The sequence below is a fragment of the Chelonoidis abingdonii genome, chromosome 8 (genome assembly GCF_003597395.2).
Source record: "Chelonoidis abingdonii isolate Lonesome George chromosome 8, CheloAbing_2.0, whole genome shotgun sequence".
NCBI classification, from domain to species: domain Eukaryota; kingdom Metazoa; phylum Chordata; order Testudines; family Testudinidae; genus Chelonoidis; species Chelonoidis abingdonii.
This window is the reverse complement of record NC_133776.1, coordinates 33,294,958-33,309,228: the sequence shown is the minus strand read 5'-3', so window position 1 is coordinate 33,309,228 and position 14,271 is coordinate 33,294,958. Positions and strand designations below refer to the sequence as shown.

Below are 14,271 nucleotides of genomic sequence, written 5' to 3'. Positions count from 1 at the left end.
AACATTTTTTTTTTTTTTTTAAAAAGCACAGAAAAAAATCCATTCCTAAGAATCTATTTAAGTGATGCAGCTAGAAGATCTTGTTTACTGCAATGTAAAAATTTTATGCTCCATATGCCACTCTTCCTTTCCGAAGATATTGTTGAGCTGCTCCTAGTTATATGAAAAATTGACCAATACAGTGCATGTATTCATTTTGAAAGATACAACTTATTCTATGTACATCTATCTCTAGAATTAACATTAGGGTTCAGCCCAGTGTAGAATAAGATTAGGTTTCATCAGGCTGCAGGGTAACAGAAAGGTTCCTTGATTAATCAGTACAAGATCAGTTTTAAAGCTACTAATTTATGCATAGTGCTAAATGGATTAGACCACCTGTTGCACATATGCTGCTCAACTGTCTCGGTTTTCAGACTAGGTTCTTAATTGTTCAAGTGTTCGCCAGAATTTTTTCTTCCATAGGAATAAGTGTATTGCCACCCTGTTTCTACAAATTTTACAAATATATTTTAGTATCTAATTCCTATTAGAAGTTAGTCTCAGATTTTGTAAAAACAAAGCCTCTGTTGAAAATATTACTGATCAGTAATCAAACTATACAGTTTAAATATGAAGATTTGGTAGTACAGAAACAAATTCAAATTTGTTAGCAAACAAAAATATAAGTGGGGACTTCTTACTCTGGAATTTCTATTAATTATTCTGTGATCTTCTTATGTGATACAAAAAATTAAGTTATTACCCATGTATTTGATAATAGGTTCTATTAAAGATCATTTGGACAGATTCTGAATGCATTGTTTGTGCATATATTTTACATATGTTACTTTGTTTCTGTTCTAGTATTTATATGATGTTCCAGGTGTACAAGATATTTCTATATAATGTCCAGCTTGTTACCTTCCTTTAATAAAGCTCCTTAAATAAATGATCATAAAAAGTTTTAAAATGTGTTTAATAAATAAGATAGAATATGAAACAAAATCAACATAGATGGCTATCACAGTGGCCAATATCTATTTTAAAATAAAAATGGAACAAATGAGTGTACAAGACTCAAAATAAACCTCAGTGTGAAATCATTTCACCAGATGGCTGGATATGAGGAACTGCAGGTACTAGGATCCTTCTGTCCTTTTCCCACCCAGTAATTCCACTAATGAATATAACTCCACTATCCCTTGTCCTGTTGCCAATCTTAGGCCTGGTATACACTACAGGGTTAAGTCGAATTTGGCCGCATTAGGTTGATTTAAAAATGAATGCATCCACACAACCAACACCGTTCCATTGACCTAAAGGGCGCTTAAAATCGACTTCAGAACTCCTCCCCAGCGAGGGGAGTAGCACTCAAATTGACTTTGCTGGGTTGAGTTTGGGGTAGTGCGGATGCAAATCAACGGTATTGGCCTCCGGGAATTATCCCAGAGTGCTCCATCGTGACCACTCTGGACAGCACTTTGAACTCCGATGCACTAGCCAGCTACAAAGGAAAAACCCTGGGAACTTTTGAAATTCATTTCCTGTTTGGTACAAGTGGCGAACTCAGCAGCACAGGTGACCATGCAGTTCCACCAGAATCATAGAATGTAGAATGTGTCTATGCTCCCCCTATCATCTCCGTCCCTGAGGTTATCGCAGATTAGAAGGTGAAAAAAATACACTTGCGATTACATGATTTCCGAGCTTATGCAGTCCTCCCGCACTGATAGGGCACAGCTTAATGCATGGAGGCATTCAGTGGCAGAGGCCAGGAAAGAATTGAGTGCGAAGAGCAGAGGCAAGACACGATGCTAAGGCTAATGGGGGAGCAAACAGACATGATGAAGCATCTTTGGGGGAGCAAACGGACATGATGAAGCATGCAGGAAAGCCAACAAGAGTACAGACCCCCTGCTGCATCCACTGTATAACTACTTATCCTCCTCCCCATGTTCCATAGCCTCCTCACCCAGATGCCCAAGAACGCAGAGTGGGAGGCTCCATGCACCCAGCCACTCCACTCCAGAGGCTGGCCCAAGCAACAGAAGGCTGTCATTCAAACAGTTTGATTTTTAGTGTGGCTACAATAAGCAATGTGGCCTTGTCCTTCCCTGCTCTCCCACCCCACCCAGGCTACCTTGTCCATTATCTGATTTTAAAAAAAAAAAAATTAAGAAAGAAAGAAAGAATGCATGGTTTCAAAACAATAGTTACTTTATTTCGAAGGGGGGAGGGTGACTGGCTTACAGGGAATTAAAAATCAACAAAAGGGGCGAGTTTGCATCAAGGAGAAACACACACAACTGTCACACCAAAGCCTGGCCAATCAAGAAACTGGTTTTCAAAGCCTCTCTGATGCGCAGCACACCTTGCTATGCTCTTTTAATCATCCTGGTGTCTGGCTACTCAAAATCGGATGCCAGGCGATTTGCCTCAACCTCCCACCTGCCATAAATGTCTCCCCCTTACTCTCACAGATATTATGGAGCACAGAGCAAGCAGCAATAACAATGGGAATGTTGGTTGCGCTGAAGTCTTACCAACAGCTCCAGCAAGCTTTTAAACGTCCAAAGGCACATTCTACCACCATTTTGCACCTGCTCAGCCTATAGTTAAACTGCTCCTTACTACTGTCCAGGCTTTATGAACGGATCCCTCGAGCTCGTCGGTGGGGAGCAGGAGAGCAGAGTTGCAGGGGAAGTGATGCCCAGTACACCATGCCCTGGAGGCTGCTAGGAGGTGGGCAGGGAAGACATTCCCAGAACCCCTGGTCAAGCTATATGTCCCATGAGGACAGTTACCAGTCCTACTGCACTGTCTGCTGCCAGCAGCACCCCGGAGGATGAGTACGGATCCCCCGAGCTCATCGCTGGGGAGCAGGATAGCAGAGCTGCAGTGGAAGCAGTGGATGATGATGGTTAGCAGTCCTACTGCACTGTCTGCTGCGAAGGCAAGGAGCTGCTGCTGTGTAGCAATGCCAGCTGCTGCAGATGCTTCTATATCAAATGCTTGGAGGTCTGGGTAGGGCAAGGTATATAAACATGCAGCAGTGCAAGGAGCTGCTGAATACATCAAGCATGGTCACCAGAAAGAGAAAAATACAGGAACAGCCTTAAAGGCTTAGCCTCTGGCAAGCTAGAACCAGCAATGGGATGTGGATGTGAGAAATCAGTCAACAAGGGATAAAACAGTGTGCTTAGCATACTAAATGGGGGCAGAACTATAGGGTCAGATTAAGCACACTGGACTCTTCCTCCACTTCTCTGAATCTATCAGATGATTCTCATTCTGGGATCTTGGCTTCCTACGGTGAGACTAGCAGAATTCCAGTTTAGATATTTTTAACTGCACCTCTAGGGAAGCAGGGAAGAGTACAAGCCTAGCATCCCCTCACCCCTCTGCAGAGGACAGATGAACATATGCCCTCCAAGTATTCTAGTCAATTCCTCTCACTGAATGGGGAGCAAAGCACTCCAGGAGATAAATCCATTCAAAAGGACAAAACCAAAAGTTTAAGATTTTCAAACCAAAAATAATTTTGTTTGGATGCTTGCGCACACACACACAAGCACAGGATCACTAAAATAACGCTGAATTCTGAGAAGTGAGTGGGTGAGAGAATTCTGTTGGAATGATATTTTCAGAGAAGCTAATTTACAAGTAAGCCATTTTCCTTCTTCCCTGCATTTATTAATGTAGTTTAGGGAATCATTTGTTTATTGGGATATATAAGTTGCTTGTTTTTTTTTTAAACTAGTCTTACTATCCCTTATTCTTTACAATAGGTGAACTAGTCACCCTGTAGCAAGGCACTGCCATTTCCTCCTCGTTGCTGCCTCTTCTATGCCCACAAACCAGCAAGAGACATCTGTGTTGGTGCAATCATCCGTGCTCTTTATTTACAGTATATTTTCCCCACCACCTTCTAGCTACAAACAGCTTCAGTAGCACAGCCTCAGGGACTGTTAGCTCCCACAGTCAGCAGAGAAGAGCTCCTATTCCCTCAAATTCTCTGGCTCCTCTCTTACCTTCTCCTCCCTGGTTTCTTTCCTGCCAGCTTTTATGTAGCCCCTCACTAATGAAGCCAGTGGCTGTTCCCTGTTTGCCAATCAGGCCTGGGCTTACTTAGCCAGCTCCAATTCCCCTTTCTTGATTGGAGCTGGCGTGACAGGCCTGGCTCAGATTTCCTTAACCAGTAACTTGTCACACACCCCAAAGCTGCTTTGACCAAAAATGATGAGGAGAAATTGAGGGGTCTGCTGAAACAGCCTCTGGGAAAACAGAAGGAAAAACTGCTCAACCAGACGCTTCAAGAAGGAGGAAAATGTGAGCACCAGTGGTTTGGAACTGCTGAGCCATGTAAGAGAGAAGGGACTAGGCTGAGGGAGGAAGAGAAATAATTCATCCCCTGAAGCAACAAGCTCAAACGCCCCAGAGTAAAAGGTGCAAACTAGGGCCAGACAGCAGGGCCGGCTTTATGACCCGCAGGGCCTGATTGGAATACTCAGCAGCGGTCCAGGGCTTCAGCAGCACTTTGGCCACAGGGGTGGTCCGCTCCAGGTTTTCCGTGGCATCGAAGGACCCCCCGCCGCTGAAATGCCGCGGAAGATCCCCAGAGCGAGGCCCTCTTCAGCGCAAGGCCCGATTCCGGGGAATCAGGTAAATCGGCTTAAAGCCAACCCTGAGGGACAGAGCTTTGAGGAAAGAAGGCACGCATGTGCACACACAAACCCCCCAAAGAAGGCACGCGCATGCACACACACACCCCATACTGCAACTAGCACCACTTTCCATGGAGGTGGATGCATCTGCCCTGTGCCTGTTAGGAAGTGTGCAGCTGGTAGGAAGTGTGCAGCTGGTAGGACCCAGGTAACAACTCTAGATGAAAGAGGGACAGACTGGACTGTGGAGAGAATGAGACAACTCCCTTTCATCCTTGGAGGATGTGCAGCCAGCATTTTCCACCTAGAAGATTTGATAAAATCTGAATTCTGCAAAGAAAAATATTAATTAAAAGAGCTGTGCTGGTCAGGAAGAGGGAGCATGCTCAAGATTTCTAGAAACAGATTGGTCTACTTGAGTCACAAGGTAAACTACAGAAGCCCAAAAGTCAAGATTTGTGGAGACTCAAGGAGAAATATTTCTTTTTTTTTTTCCTAGAAAATAAAAGGAGTAACTGGAGCAGTACCATGAGAAATGTACCGAGTATCTCTCTCTGTATCTCTGTCTCTGTGAATTGCGTAGTACATCCAGTATTGAGCGGAAGAGATTCTGTGTCCAAAGTTGGAGCCTATTGTTCAAGTTAAGGAGCCACCTGCATAACACTGAAAGAAAAGTAATATGCAAAGGTAGTTCTACAAAATTTACATTCAAGTCCACCAATTTCTATGACCTGATCTTAAAACAACTTTGAGAGACCATGTGTGACATTTTGCAAAAGAAACCTCACAAGCAGAAGGGAGTATACTAAAACACAATTACTAGCAGAGTGTTCATTTTTCCTCATACACCTCTACCCCGATATAACGTGACCCAATATAACACGAATTTGGATATAACATGGTAAAGCAGTGCTCCGGAGGGGCGAGGCTTCGCACTCTGGCGGATGAAAGCAAGTTCAATATAACGCAGTTTCACCTACAACACGGTAAGATTTTTTGGCTCCTGAGAACAGCATTATATCGGTGTAGAGGTGTAGTATGGGCCAGACTCCCCTCCCACTCAATCATTAGGACTCCACTTCACCTATGAGTGTTCAGTTAGGATTCTCCTGGTACCTATAGCAATTGCCCACATGGAAAAATAAGGCTATAGAGCAATTATTTCATATGGTCAGAGCTTTAAGGCATGATGATAGAAATTTCATTCACTAGTTTATAAATTAATCTGATTAAAGTAATACCTGTAAATTCCCATGTGTTATCTTAGTTACTGGAGGATACCCACACTTTTATTTAAGGCCTCATGCCTACAAACATGTATATACAAAAAAATGATTGAACTGGAGCTTATGAGACTACTCAAATGTGTAAGAGGTATCATGGGCAAGTCCTAAGTGATTTCACTGAGTATTGTGTACTCTAACAAAAATAATTCCAATTCTTGGTATTTAAGAACAATCCATCAAATTTTATATATCTTGTATAGTGATTAAAAATGGTCTTTTGCTTACTTGGTTTGAATCCCTACTATGACGCCCAATACTAAATGCTAGGTGGTTGTTATAGCATTTGCTTGGTAACAAAAACACTAAGATGTTCTACAGAACTAGGTCACCAACTAGCAGAAGCAGAAATCTACTTTAAAAGTGAGTTTCAATAGTTAACTGACAGTCTATAGTAATTAGGAAGTTTCTGCGCAGAACACACTGGCCATAATAATGACATGTTTAAATAGGGCACAGTTCAGTCACTATACTAACAGGTGGCCCTTGACAGCTGGCATGCTTGCTTTCAGTCACTCTTATTACAGGCGCACAAAGTACCTTTTGAATTCATTTTCTTTATTAAATGGCAGTTAATTAGGAAAGATTTCAGAACTAATTTCAGCAAGCTCTAAAACTCAGAACTGGTCCTGGTGAACATTTCTTCTATGAAGTGTGTTCTTAAAGTCAGAGCTTCTTGTTACCAATAGCTAACTCTCTATTTGATCAAGTGAAAGTTAGTTCCATCCCTTTTTCACTGAGTAGCTACATCCATCTCACAAGAACTAAAAGATGCCCTACTAGAACGCTTTGTACCACAGTAGAAGCTGGCCCAAAACCAAAGGTCATTAGTTATTTATGTATTGATCTTGTGAGATGAATTGAGATAAGCATTTAGTTTCATTTTCTTAGATTGTACCTCTTGCAAAAGTTTTATATCTGCAATAGTGGAAGGGATATATAGTCCTGAACTTGAAATAGCTGAAGATGGTTTTACTGATTATCAACCTACTACAAGGAGCCAAAAAGTGATATTTCAGCAAATATTATGGAATGAGGCTGTGCTAAGTGATCTTTCATTGTTTTATCTTCTTACAACACAGGTGTACTATGCATTTTAAAGATGAAGTTCAGTCCTTATTCCACTCCCACTAATGGATACAGCTATAAAAATCTATAACAGTTACCAAGGCTAAATAAAAAGGAACCAAAACAAGAAGTTGAGCATTATAAAATTACCATGCCATAACACACACCACCTTTTCATGGGATTGCAGAACACAAATTGCTCACTTTTGACACCCCCCACCTTAAGAACAACTTAAATTAAGCATCAACTTGGATTTAATTTTCTTACAGTAACCCCCAATGTATTTTAGTTTATTTTTCATTTAATTACTTACATAAACTTTAGGATAGGTGTATCTGAAAGCAAGACAAATTTAGGTAGCTTGTTGGCTTTGCACCAGCCTTGTCTGAGACTTAAGTCGAAGAACACATTATCAACTTTGCTCCCTCTGGTCTGGTGCCAGGAAATGATAATCTTGGTAAGATTGTTAACCCACCTACAAATCTGCTCACTTATTCTCTATTGACTACATTTGTAGGACTTCACTACTAGCTGGTAAGAATAAGAGTAAAGATTTTTTCTCTAAACATTGTACAACAAAAAAAGCTAGAAGCACATATAAAAAGCAATTAATTAATAGACTTGCAGAGTATTAAAGACAAAGCAAAGAACATGGTTTTAAGGCAGTATTGTATGAATAAGACAACTATGGTTAACTCCTGCCCAGTGAACTACATGTGCTACAGCTAAAGGGCCACAATCTGCTTCAAGATGACACACGATTAAGATTTTATAAACAAAACGCAGCATGGATAAACAGCTTCCTTTTCTCAGCTATATCACATCACTATTTTCTCTTATTGAATTTGGTGCCCATCTCCAGAAACTTGCTTTATACTGTAAGGTTCACTTATGCAGCTCACCACCATAGAGTGTCACGCATGTTCTTTCGCTGCTCCTGTAAATAAGCTCTCATAGCCTAAGCAGCAGAAATAAACTGAATCAGATGTTATCAGTTCCACCCTGTGTCTGCTCTTAACTGTGCACCTGGACAAAAATGCTGTTCTGGACATGATTCTCACATACACCTATTTCAACACACAAAGTGGGAAAACATGAGGTACTTCTAGAAAATTAACACCATTTGTCTTACTATATTATGCACTTTTTCCCCCAACTGATCTGCCTAGGCTAACCTCTTAGAGGTAGATAACACCTCTAAGATACCTCTAACTCAAACAAGCTTCTTCACACAATACTAAACTCACCTGGATCAGAACGTGCAGTACTTTCAGCAATGGGCTTTTGCTGAGCAGACAACTACACCAAATCATTACAAAATTTCCACTTTGCAAACCTGCCACAAAAAGTGTCCACTGAAGACTACAATGAGATGACAGAACTAATTTCACATACAGACTAAACTAGATTTGAACTAAAGTTTCTAAAAGTGAAAACCTGGTGCAGTAAGTCAATGTGATACTTTATTCCTCATACTGAAGAGATTTACACTTTAATATCTAAAGAATGTCACTCAAAAACAATAATTTTACAGCTTTATGTAAAAATACGTAATTCAAAAATCATTTGGTCCTGTTCTTCCTGGTAGCAGTTTGCATCAAAGGGATCCAGTGTGTACAACATGCCAGATAATGTAGTGAAAATTACTGTCCACCTTAACAAACAAATAGTGATATAACAGTTGAGCAGAAGGCTCAGACAAGTAGTACATCTATCAATGTTAACAACTTCATATAGCTAGGGAAAGTAATTTAACTATGTCCACTGAAAGTTAACTTGAATCAAACTGCTCCTTTTCATTCTTGATAGTACAACAACGATTTTTGCACACACAGGAAGTGGTTATAAGAGAACCATGAGGGATTTTACAGAAAAATACAAGATTTCTCTCAGAAGTTTGTCAATACAAGACAGTGCCCACTAATAACAAAATAGGAGTCACTTTTAAGAATTATTTCCCAGTTCTCTCTCTTTCTCTAGGATAGGCCTAAATCACCTAACCTATTATTCCTAGGTCTCTTTTAGAGATAATGCTTCATGTTTAACAAGAGAAACTGTCTTTAGAGTAGGAGAGATTTCAGTACCTTTTTCTTGCAGCTACCTCTCCTGTCATCCTTCTCTTCCCTGTCATCTATATTCTCTCTTCCTTTCTCAACTCTTATCAAAATTTCTTCAAGATATTGCATCAAGGGCACCAAAATGGGGAGGCAGAACCATGCTCCCTCCCCCCCAACTTTTTACTGGCCATAAGGGTGAGCACCAGGATGGAGAGGAGCAAGCAGGGGGCAGTGTCTTGGGGGAAAGAGACAAAATGAGGAGGTGGGGCCTTGGGAGTAAGGAGTGGCATGAAGTGGTAGAGCCATGCTTTGGGCTGTGCCCTGCCCCCCCCCCCCCCCCAACTTTTAGGGAGTTTCCACTGCTCCTGTATTTCACTGTAAATAGAATATTCTAAACAAGGTATTTCTGAAGTTGCAAGTACCTGTGTTTTTATACATAAAGATCTGAACTTTAAAATACATTTTCTCATTTGTATCAGAAGAATATCAATAAAGAGTACCATTCCCATAAAACTGACATGCTTTCAATAAAAAATATTAGCATATCACTATGTAATCAAGTGGATTAACAGCCACAATCTGATGTAAAAGGATTAATTTAATTTAATTCACTTTAACCATCTAACTATATACTGGCATACAAACATTTTTATCAAGCCATATATCAAACTAATTCACAGCTTGGAATTTCTTTAAAAGACAGGACAGATGATATATGACCTGGTCATTTACTGACAATGTTACTCTCCAGTTGCTGCTAAAAAACTGAGGTGCTTTAAATTCCAACATTGTTAAGACTAGCCCAGTAATCAATGCTTCTCTCCCCCTTTTATATTTCTATACAAGTTTCTATTAAATTGGCTTAACATTTGTAAGAGTTGCCAGATTGGCAAAACCAAAGCCTTTCTATATAGCAAATAAGCATAGCAAGCCTTTCTATATAGCAAATAAGCTTAGCAAGAGGCCATGAACGTTTTTCAGAGTGTTGCATAAATGTATAGTGCAAAACATCTTAACTTTGTGCTGCACATGTGAAGGGTTTTTTTGTTTAAATGAAATTGATAGGAACCAAATTGCCAGCTAGAACACAGCCTTGCTATAAAGTGAATTAAACACCGAACTGCCACACTGGCAGAAGGACCAAGTACTGTATAATCTGTAGTGAGCCGCCTCTCACCTCCCCCAGAAACTCGTATCTCCCTTGGAAGGAGAGGGGTCTGTGGAGACTTGGGGAGACACCAATTACAACACACACGCGGCCACTTCTATGACCTCCAGCGGCGTTTCGAGCAGCGGAGGCGAAGCCCCAGTGAGACAGACAGGGCGGCTGTCACACGGCACTACCCAGCTCCAGACACGGGCCTGCGTGCCAGGCACGCCGAGCACATCGTGCCACCTCGCTCAGGCGATGAAAGGGGACCGTGACTCACAAGTGTCAGGCACGAGAGCCTGTCTCCAGGGCGCCCGGCGGGGAAATGAATCCCCGTGACAGTGGCCCCACGTCAGGGCGCCGGCAGGCCCCCAGGGAGAAGAGCGATACGGCCGCTAGCCCCAGGGCGCGCAGAGGGGGACACCACAGCCAGGGACTGAGCGGGGCTGCCCCCTACGCAGCAGCTCGGCGCTCTCTTCCGCCCCGTGCCTCCACAGGCCCCGGGGGTGGAACGGGCTGGGCCTGGCCAGCACCAGAGCCGAGACAAGGAGCCGGCGACGGCTTCTCCCTCGCCAGCTGCTGTAGCAGTTAGCCGGCCACCTGGCAGCTGCTCCGCCCGGCCCCGCGGAGAGAGGCGCCCCCTGGCCGGCTCTGCGTTGCCCCTGGCGGTCGGCGCCGCCCGAGAGGGTGCACCGAGACCCAACGACTCTCGACGCATACGGTCCCAACCGCCCCGGCTCACCGTGCCTGCAGCCCGGCCCACTCTCCAGCGCGCTCCTCAGCCGCACAGAGTCTGAGTCCCTCTCCCCCGCACAAGCTTGGCGGCGTCTGACAACTGCGTTCTCTCATTGGCCACCCCTCCGCGTGAGGTTAGGCGCCGCCAACAGCCCATTGGCGCAGCCTGGTGTGTACACAACCTGCCCACCAATCAGAGAGACAGCTGGGGAAGGGCGGGGCACAGACCGAGCTGGTTCTAGAGGGTAGTGCTGGCTATGAGCCAGGATTTCCCGTCGCGGTGGCGTTAACGCTGAGCCAACCCCGGTCCCGTTGGGAGGGGTGAGCTGCGGTGCCAGGCTGGCGCGGGGGCGGGGCTACCTCTTGGGCAGGACACCCCCCCACACACACATACACATCCAGGGGGGTGGCTGACTCTGAGCCAGGACTGCCCCGCTACCCTGGCGAGACACGGACTCACGATGCGGGCGGCCGGGGGATACCAAACTAACGCTCTCTACCCCTTCACGCACGCTCCAAGGGGGAGGAGCGGAGACATTATCTCCCATGAGGCCCAGTGCATGGGTGGCCGGAAGGCCCACAGCTGTTGGAGGAAGTGGACACTTTGTGCCCCAGCTGCAGGCAGATGAGAAGGAGGCCTTGTCCCCACAGACTCACTCCCATCACCCTGGCTGAAGTATTTTGGCATGGAGACGTCCAACTATCACATTAACTCAGTACAGCCTTTGAATGAAACCCTGCAGGGCAGGATGCTTAGAGATTGGCTAGTAATTTATAGTGACATTAGCCATAGACAAAAACTAAAATAATGTTTTCACCCCTCAGCCATGTATTATGTATATATTTTAACATACATGTGCTAAGGCTGAAGGTGCAGAAATCTAAATATTTTATACAAATAACACTACCGATTTGCATATTTGGTGAATATGTGTGTTAATTATACTGTGCACATGTCATATACAAGATAGTAAGCATACTGATTACCAGGGCTTTATCCTAGCAAGGCTACAACACATGACAGCAATTAATAGTGTTCCTGACTGGTTTTGGCATCACTGGGAATTGGTATTAAAGTAACTCTAGCAGCTCCCTGAGATGCTACCCTTGAGACTGCAGCAGGGGAGGATGGAGCTGGAGAGACCTAGAGGACTGTGTTCTTCTAGGCAACTTTTCTATTATTAAAGTCCTGAAAGTCTCTGACTAGACAGAACAGGAGTACTTGTGACACCTTAGAGACTAACACATTTATCTGAGCATAAGCTTTTGTGAGCTACAGCCCACTTCATCTATGCATCTGATGAAGTGGGCTGTAGCCCACAAAAGCTTATGCTCAGATAAATGTGTTAGTCTCTAAGGTGTCACAAGTACTCCTGTTCTTTTTGTGGATACAGACTAACGCGACTACTACTCTGAAATCTGACTAGGTGTTGGGCTGTAGGCCAACTTTCTAAACACACACCAGGAGTGTTGCCTCAGCTCTTCAGTCCATGATACAGGCTCCTTTGTGGTAAAAAATCACCATTTCAGGTTAATATTCCCCTTGCCAGTCAGGTCTCCAGCCAGAGCTGTAACTAAGCATTTTACCACATGAGGCTTGCAAGCATATTTGTACCCCCTCAAGGTGATGAGTGGGGTGGCATACAAGGTCACAGCCACCCCAGATTTCTGCCTTCCATTTATAGACTATCAGTGTTGGAAGGGACCTCAGAAGGTCATCCAGTCTAACCTCCTGCACAAACCAGGACTAATCCCCATACAGATTTTTGCCCCAGCTCCCTCAATGGCCCTCTCAAGGATTGAACTCACAACCCTGGATTTAGCAGGCTAATGCTCAAACCATTGAGCTATCCCTCTTCCTAGCACAGAGGTTTTCAAACTGGAAGAGGTGCCTCACTAAGGGGATGCCCCCCCCCACAGTTTGAACATTACTGTCTCCTGCCAGGAGCAAGGGCATAATATCAAAAACCACTACTGACAGATTTTTCTACCAGTTACACCTATGGATGTTTTTCTGTACTGTCACAATTTGCTACTTCCATTCTCATTGGCCAAAGGATAACACATTTTGATGGATGGTTATATCTGTCACAATTTCCTACCCCTGGACCAGAGGATGGGAAAGGTGAAAGGTAGCACAGGGCATCAACCATCCATCACAATTTGCTACTCCTAGACCAGTGGATGACAAAGGTGAGAGGTAGCAAATTGTGGCAGATGGTTGATACATAACCATGGTGTACCACACTCAGAACGAAGCACCTGGCACTGGCCACTGTTGGAAGACAGGTTACTGGGGTAGGTGGACCTTTGGTCTGACCCAATATGGCCATTCTTATGTTTAGTCAAAATTACACTAGATTTTTGCCTTTGAGAAGGATTTAATATGAGATAGCGTACTGCCCACAGTGAATATTTGGGAACGAAGTTCTACACACAAATAGTGACATGCAAAAAAGCACTAAGGGCTAGATTGAAAGGCAAAATAACAGTTCAGAAAGGCAATCTCCATTGGAGGATCAAGTGAAAATTAAGACGTTTTGATTCTAGGCCAGAAAATCAGTCAGACTGGAAGCCACATGATCCAGCAGAATATACTTGTGCTATAAAAAGAAAGAAAGAAAATTTAGAATTTAGAATTAAAAATTCCATATTAAAAATCACAGTAAAAACATAGGATGTGCTATACTAAAAATACAGATGTCTGGTAAAACTACTAGCAAATATTTACTTGTAAATATTTTCAATGATTATTTGCTATAAAATATAAATTAAATAGCACAATGACATCCATCTGCACAATGTTAAAGGTAAATGATTAAGTGCTAAGAGTAATGAGACTAATAAAAATAACATTTTAAAAAGTGAACAATTAGGTGATTCCGTGAATCACAGCTGCAGATAAGACAAATTTGTGAACTGCTAGGAAAGACTTTATGCGGACAAATTAACTGACAAGGGATTCTTTAAACAAAATTTGTGACAGTTTTTGGGGGTGTATGTAAAATATTTCACTGAATCAAGTCTCCTTTATCACCTCAGCACGTTATATCAGACAGAGAAGAGCTGCCATGTCAAGACATTGGGACACCTTGTGCCTTTAAGGACACAGCCCCGGGAAGCGTGTGCTGAAATGTCCTGTGAGAGGGAAATGAAAAGTCCCTCTGCCCCCACTCTATCTTTGCAAAGACAGTAGCTAACCCCACTTTTATCTCCTCTGCCCCTCCCTGTGCCAGGGTTTTGCTCTCTGCCAGCACCTGTACCCTTGGACTTAACCCCAGCTCCTGCTGTTTCTTCCTGATTTTGCCCCTCAGCTTCCCCTGCCTCCAGC

The 14,271-nt window shown here is 43.3% G+C and overlaps 1 protein-coding gene across 5 annotated transcripts in view; it reads right to left on the bottom strand.

Moving 5' to 3' along the window:
• TFDP2 (transcription factor Dp-2) overlaps positions 1-11,032 on the bottom strand; it is a 172,971-nt gene extending 161,939 nt beyond the window's left edge. For 3 of the 5 annotated variants that reach the window (XM_032765646.2, XM_075068491.1, XM_075068492.1), the window contains exon 1: positions 10,948-11,032. The gene's annotated coding sequence lies outside the window, so the exon portion shown is untranslated. The remainder of the gene's footprint in view (positions 1-10,947) is intronic. The other 2 variants (XM_032765649.2, XM_075068493.1) reach the window with 1 other exon arrangement.
• Positions 11,033-14,271: the final 3,239 nt, after the last annotated feature.